Genomic DNA, 7157 nt, shown 5'->3' on the forward strand with positions numbered 1-7157 from the left:
TTTTAGTATGGCTACTACAGTGAAAACAGAGTTTGAAATTTGATGCCTGCCAAGCTTGATAGTTTTAGAATACATGATGAGATTTACATTGAACATCTAAAAGGGGCATACCTTAGGGATAAAGCAAACAACCCTAGTCTTAAAGATTTTCCCTAAGGCTACAGAAAAGCCAAAAACAGATCTGATGAAAGAAAATATATTTTATAACCTTAAGAGTCAAGATGATCTACTCTTAATTTATCTACTTGTATAAAGCACAGCATTTTTCAGAGGAAGATACAGAATGAAAACAAACAATAAACTGTGATCCGTAGTCAAGAAAACTATAAGTCAGTAGATAAAGATCCATAGTTAAATCAAATGTTAAAATTAGCAGATAAGAATTTTAAATAATGATGATAACTATATCAAAGCTTATAAGTAAAGATAGATATGATATAATAAATAGGAGAAGAAATCGAGAAATTTAGAAAAGATTTTAAAACTATCTAATCTATGCAACATATGATATCAATGGCAAGTTATACCCAAAAGAAGAAAGGGTTAGTGAAATTTAGAGAGAAATATATAAATAGAATGTATAGTAAGTCTCAGAGAAAAATTAAAAATAACTTTTGTCGTATCATCAAAAATTCTAAAATATATTAATTAGAATCTCCAAAGACAAGAGGCAGAAAACACTAGCAGGCTGCGGCCAGCCTTGACCAAAAAGGAGTTTTGCCTTTTGGGGTAGCGGAATTCATGCAGATCTGGGCAGGGGCATGGAGCTGCAGTGGGTGTGCCACACAGGGATTTTTTAAGAGGAGTATAGAGGTGTGGCTGATCAGGGAGTCAAAGCAGATCAATCTAATGTGCAGAAAAAAGCAAAAAGAGCCATTTAAAATGGGGAGACAGAGAAGCAACCCTCAATTGAAAGGAAAGGAGAAATCCCCAGAAAGAGAGCTAAATGAAATTGAGACAAGGAATTTATCAGACATAGAGTTCAAAGTAATGATCATAAGAATGCTAAAACAACTCAGAGAGAACTACAAGGAAATACATCAGCATGAAAAAGGACATAGAAACTATAAAGAAGAAGTAGGAGGAAGAAAAGAATACAATATCTGAATTTAAGAACACACTAGAAGGAATTAAAAGCAGGCTAGATGAAGCAGAGAATCAAATCAGTGAGTTGGAAACCAAGGTAGAACAAAACACCCAGTCAGGGCAAAAAAAATGAGAAAAGACTCAGAAAGAATGAAAACAGTTTAAGGGAACTACAGGACAACATGAAAAGTAACCAAACTAAATGAAAAAACTCAAAAACATTCAAATACATGGAGACTGAGTAACATTATTAAATAATGAGTGAGTTAACAAAAGATTAAGAAAGAAAACAAAAAGTACTGGGAAAAAAAATGAAAATGAACACACAACAACACAGAACCAGGATAAAGAGTATAATTTCTTAATGACAAGAGTTTTGATTCAACATGCATTAAATGGGTGTATACTTCATAACAGTAACAGCACACAGGAAGTCAATACTGACATAACCAACAGGAAAAATAGGCAAATACACAATTCTACTTAGAAATTTTAGCACTTCTGACTTTGTAATTGAAATGCCAGCCATATATTAGTAAAGCTATAATATAAATGAACAATAATATTAACCAGCATGTCCTAATATTTTTAATGAAACACTACAGCCAATAATTGCAAAATGAGCATTTATTTCAAGGGCACTTGAGCATTCATCAAGACAGACCATATACTAGGTCATAAATAAGTCTCAATAAATTCTAAAACATTAAAATCATACAAAGCATTTTATCTGATCCCAACACTATTAATCTGGAAATCATTTTTAAAATATCTAGAAAATGTCTAAGCATTTGAAAATTAAGCAACACACTTCCAAATAACACAAGAACAAAGAAGAAATCACAAGAGAATTTAGAAAATATTTCAAACTGAATGATAATGAACACACAACCTATTAAAATTTGTGGAATTCTGCCAAAGTAGTTTTAGAGGGAAATTTACTGCTTGAAATAATTATATTAAAAAAGAAGGCAATTGAAAAATATATGACTTGCACTTACATCTTAAGAAACTAGTAACATAGTAAATTCAAATGACAAAGACACTCATTGGTCAAGGTCTGGCTTTTCTAATGCCTCTTCTTCACCAGGCTTCAACCATGGGCTTTAGTTCCCATCTTTTTTGGGCCTGCATTGCCCAGTTTTGGCAAGAATCTTGTTAAGTCATTTTTGAGAGAATCCCCATCCTCAATATCAAAATTTTTGTTCCCTTACTGTGTCAATGCAGAAATGACTGCAAAAAAAGCTGTTGGCTTTGTGAAATGACCTACCTCCTGGGATGTCTTTAAATGGAAAGTGTTCAAAATTCAACCACACAGTGGATTGTAGACATGGACGGTGCACCAGTACTTTATATGAAGGGGAAATTTTAAACATCTATTTAAGTTTAGTAGTTGATATTCTTTTGACACTCCTTGGGTCATATTTACTGAAAGTATTTCCATTCATCCTTTTATGCTTATAGCAATGTTCACATCTGCTTATCCATTCTAACAGAAGATAATAGAAGACTGGTCCCCAACACTTTCAGTCCAATCAGTTTGTCTTAGCATTATTAGCATGCTTTCTAGCTGCAAAGAAAAGAAGTGACCACCACATCATTCTTTTTATGTTCAAACATGTCACAAGAATCCAAAGAAGACAAAATGATAATATCATGATGATACTTATTGATGCCGCTATTATCATCTTCCTAACACAAGACAAACCTACTGAGAAAATGAGCACTTTGATCATTCACTCTTTGAACTTTAACCTTTGACTGGAAGTGACTTATAGGTTATCAAGAGTGTTTCCTTTTACTGAATTTTTTAATGGTGTGCATTTTGGGTGCATATTGGTCACTGGTTCAGTCCAGGCAACTGACATGCTTTCATTAATCATACAATGTTAATGCAGGTGTCAGGAAATGTCAAATGGAGCTCCATTTTTTATTTTTATTTTTTCAACTTCTGGAAAAGTTCCAGATCCTCATGTATTGTGCAATAACAATGACTTCTTTGGAGGTCTGGGGGCACTCATTGCCAGCAATGGATGTCAAAACAAGAAAAAATTTCATTAATTCCTACCACCCAGTGATTAATGTATAATAGGGCCTATGAAATGAATTTACTAGTTCTAATGAGATTATAAATAAGGTGAGGGATCCAACATCACTTTGAACATTACCCCAATTTGTTTCTATTTCAGTTTTATGCACTGTGATCCTAAGGTTAATAGCATGAATTAACATGCATCTTTAAATTTCTGTAGTAAAAAATCATTGCATATTTATTGAATTGTTTATATCTTCTGTCAAATTGTTTTGACATTGAAGGTTTTCAAGTAACATTGACAGAGAGGTAAAATATGTTATCCCTATGGTGAAAATTCATTGGTTGTTTATAGTTCTTGAATCTTTGTAGTAAAAGGTATGAGTAATATAGGGTATGAATGACTTAATCATATTTTTATTTTGAAAGTAAGAAAAATGGTAATGATGATAAAACTTCTGCAGTCTATAATTTGGGCTTGCTTGTACATTAATGATTTTTCCAAGTAGAGTAAACTCTACTACTTCCTACTTGCCACTGGCAGGAGCTGGACTACCTAAACACTATTTCACTTATTTAGATTTGAAAAATCCATAAATATTTTTGTTTGCAATTTTTTTTATTTTGCTTTGTTTTAAGTCAACTTTGAATGTTACAGTACTTCAATTGAAAAACATTGTCAAGTATTTTCTTGTAAATTCTCTTTACTTTTAAATATCATCTTGTCATTCAAAAATGTAAAATATACATTTTTAACAGAGCCCTTATGGACATTTTTATTTTAGAATTTGGGCAAAAGTACACCATAGAATAGTATGTTTTCTTATTTATCTCACACAATCATACAGTTATTCCTGGAGAGATTTGTTTTGTTTTGTTTTCTCACTTAAAAGACTGCTCACAGCTTGATATATTTTTTTCTATAGAAAACAAATTGCTGAAAGGTTCAATTCTCAGTTAATGATACTGCAACTTGGTTCTCTTTTTAAAAAGTGAATAATGTATTTTATAAATTACCTTTTCACATATGCAAAATCTGTTTCTACTACAATGTTATTTTTACTAATGCTTGTTGTTTCACTCTTTTTGACATATCCTGCAAAGAATTTATGAATCAATGCTGGCTTAAAAATAAAAACAAATTGGTTGAAAGGTTTGAAATATGTACGCCAGCAAAACCATCCAATCAATAATTGAAAATTAATTTAAAGTTTGCTTTAAATCTCTGTATATATGACATTTTATAGCTTTGTATGTGTTGCTAATTAAGGAAATATAATTTTATACTCTAAAGTATAATTGCTAAGCTCAGGGGTAGGTAGACTTCAAAAATATGTCTGTTTTAGAAAAATTGTAAAAAAAAGTAAACCTATAGCCAGCCACCCAATTATGGATACTTTATACCACTAGTTAGCATCTATCACTTTTTAAAATGAAAAATATTTTTATTCTACCTTAACAAAGCATACATAAGTTCTCACAGTAGTTTCTATCAATCTTATTAGTTTGCCTGTTTAACCAAGATAGAAAATGTTTTCTGGGATGCTTTTGTTATTGTAGGTAATTAGCTAATTAGCTAATTATTAATAATTATTAATGGAAAGGGGTACAAGAAGAATTAGACATGGAGCTTAATAAACTGGGGAACGTAAGCTTGTTTGCTTTACCAGAGACCTACAGCTTCACACACGAGGGGATCAGAGCATTACTACCCCAAGGGGATTAACAGCCCTCTCTTCTCCCCTTTGGTAGCAGATTGTTGGAGGGTGCAAAGGAAGGTGCTTGACATAAGAGACCTGCCAGTCTAATTAGGGGGTTATAGACCTAGCAAAAGTCTGCAAAACCTGCGAAGTTGTTGGTAGTTTTGAAAAAGCATCTGATCCATCCTAAATCCAAGCTAATATATGTCAGGAGAACAAAGACTCTCTCTCTCCCCTCTTCCCCTCAACTTCCCTCCCCTCTTCTCTCTTGCTCATGACCCACACTCAACTGCACGTGTGTATCCTCTCTTCATACCCCTGTGGCCTTAGCAGCCAAGAGGCTGATGGCTGCACAGACTCCACGAGCTCCAAGCAGGAGCCTAAACACCTCTACAGCAACAGACTGCAGCCAGCAACTCAAGCTAAACTAGCTAGATGCTCCTAAAGACTGACCTTTAATATGAAGCAGAACCTCTGGAGATTGGCTTTTGCTTTGACCTTGCTTAGGACAAGGTAGGACTTTTTCTATGGTGGAGCAGACACAGAGGGGACATACAAATGAACCATATTGCTACATCGCAATCTCCAGTGCGTGGCTCCTTGGAATGTTCTCCTCATGATCCTGTGGAGGAACATCATTCCCACCAACAGCACTTTGAACAACTTTTAGCTTTTAACTACTTTTTAATATAAAAATTGCAACTGTAAAGTTTTTTTCTTCTTATTTTATACACTGCTCTGAGCTAGTGATTGACTTGATTATTTTCCTGGGTGGATTGAAAGGATTTTTCTTCATCTCACTAGTCCTCTTACTAAAATCCTATAAAAAAAATTACCTGTGACATTTATTCACCAAAGGAATTGGTATGCCAGATTAAAGATTAACAATGTTATACTATATAATAGATTAATAGATCATATGTAACTGCAGTTGAGATTTTAAGTATGCAGTATTTTTGCATACTTCTCTCTCTACATAGAGACATCATAAAAATTAAAAAAACAGAAGAAAGTAAAAAGAATAATAACTTCAGTACATTTTATGGTTTAAAGAGAAGAAATTAAGATGAAATATCAGAAAATATAGAAACACCCAACATTCAAAACTTGCAATCAGATAACACCTTAGTTATTTCTTCTTTGAACTTAGGAATTATTGTATAGTAATTAGAACTTAGATTTAACAGGTTAATTTTAAATGTAAGTTACATTACTGAAAAATATGACATTCACCTGAGTCATTGCTCAAGAGAGGGCTATTAATGACTCTGTAATAATAAATGAATATTTGTCTCTAATATGTTGTTGCAGGACAACCAGGATGTTAAGAAAATGTGCAAAGGAACATGCTAATTCCCTCATTCCTGCTTCTCTCTCTGGGGCACTGCCCGCTGCTGAGGCATACAGAATTATACTCTCAAAGTTAGACAAATGTACTTCCCTTTTATTTATCTATCTATTATTTATTTATTTATTTATTATTTCAAGGACATTCTTCTGGTTTGCCAAATTCTATTAATACAGTGATTCATTCAATTCCTTCTTTTGCATGCTTAGATCAGGATTTTGGTACCCTTTCAAAAAAACTATTATATCAAGTAGGTATTAATGACATAGATTTTAAAGAGAGAAATGGTTTTCAATTTTGTAAGATAAATTTTTAAAGGTAAGTGTAATGGATTTCTCTTAACAAATTTAATATTCACCTCTAAAGTGCTTTAACTTGCAATGTGCACATTCTTCCTTAGAGTTAGCAGTGTGATAAAGGTTTGCTTTTTTTCTTAATCCGAAGGAAAAAAAATGCTAAAAATAGCTCTTCTGTATAGTTTACCTAGAGAAAGATCTTAGTATTTACTGTTTTGACTAGGTATACAACCATTAATGTAAAGTAACTGAAATAATGTGTTATTTTTTTCCTTTATGAAATTTTAAATATATGCAGTTCAAATATCATTAGATTCTAGTGGTAAATAATATTTTTTTTCAGATTCTAAAACAGGTCTCTAGTGACTGCTTGATTGTTTTCAGATTGCATCAAAGATGAATTGACAAATAATAGAAATGAGTAGTGATATGAAAATGGTATATAACCACATAGTATTTATTTCTGGTAATCAAATCTTAATTTTTAAAGGCTATTGTTGTTGAGAATTGAGGCATTTAAAACTTTATTAAATATTATTTATAAAAATAGAAAAGAAGAGGAGGTACTGTGTGTTAATATTCTTTTTCTTTTAAATAAAAAAGTTCAGTATCACTAGTTATAAGGTTTTATCGTTACTGCTGTTTATATTTCTTGATCTCACTTTTAGCTTTTTGTACATATTTTAGATGAGTGC

At 32.3% G+C, this 7157-nt stretch overlaps 1 pseudogene; it reads left to right on the forward strand.

Annotated features, from left to right (window-relative positions):
- Positions 1 to 2307: 2307 nt before the first annotated feature.
- Positions 2308 to 2759, forward strand: LOC150007268 (ubiquitin-conjugating enzyme E2 W pseudogene; annotated as a pseudogene).
- Positions 2760 to 7157: the final 4398 nt, after the last annotated feature.

The sequence above is a fragment of the Furipterus horrens genome, unplaced genomic scaffold (assembly GCF_987537825.1).
Source record: "Furipterus horrens unplaced genomic scaffold, mFurHor1.1.pri manual_scaffold_6, whole genome shotgun sequence".
In the NCBI taxonomy this organism is placed as follows: Eukaryota; Metazoa; Chordata; class Mammalia; order Chiroptera; family Furipteridae; genus Furipterus; species Furipterus horrens.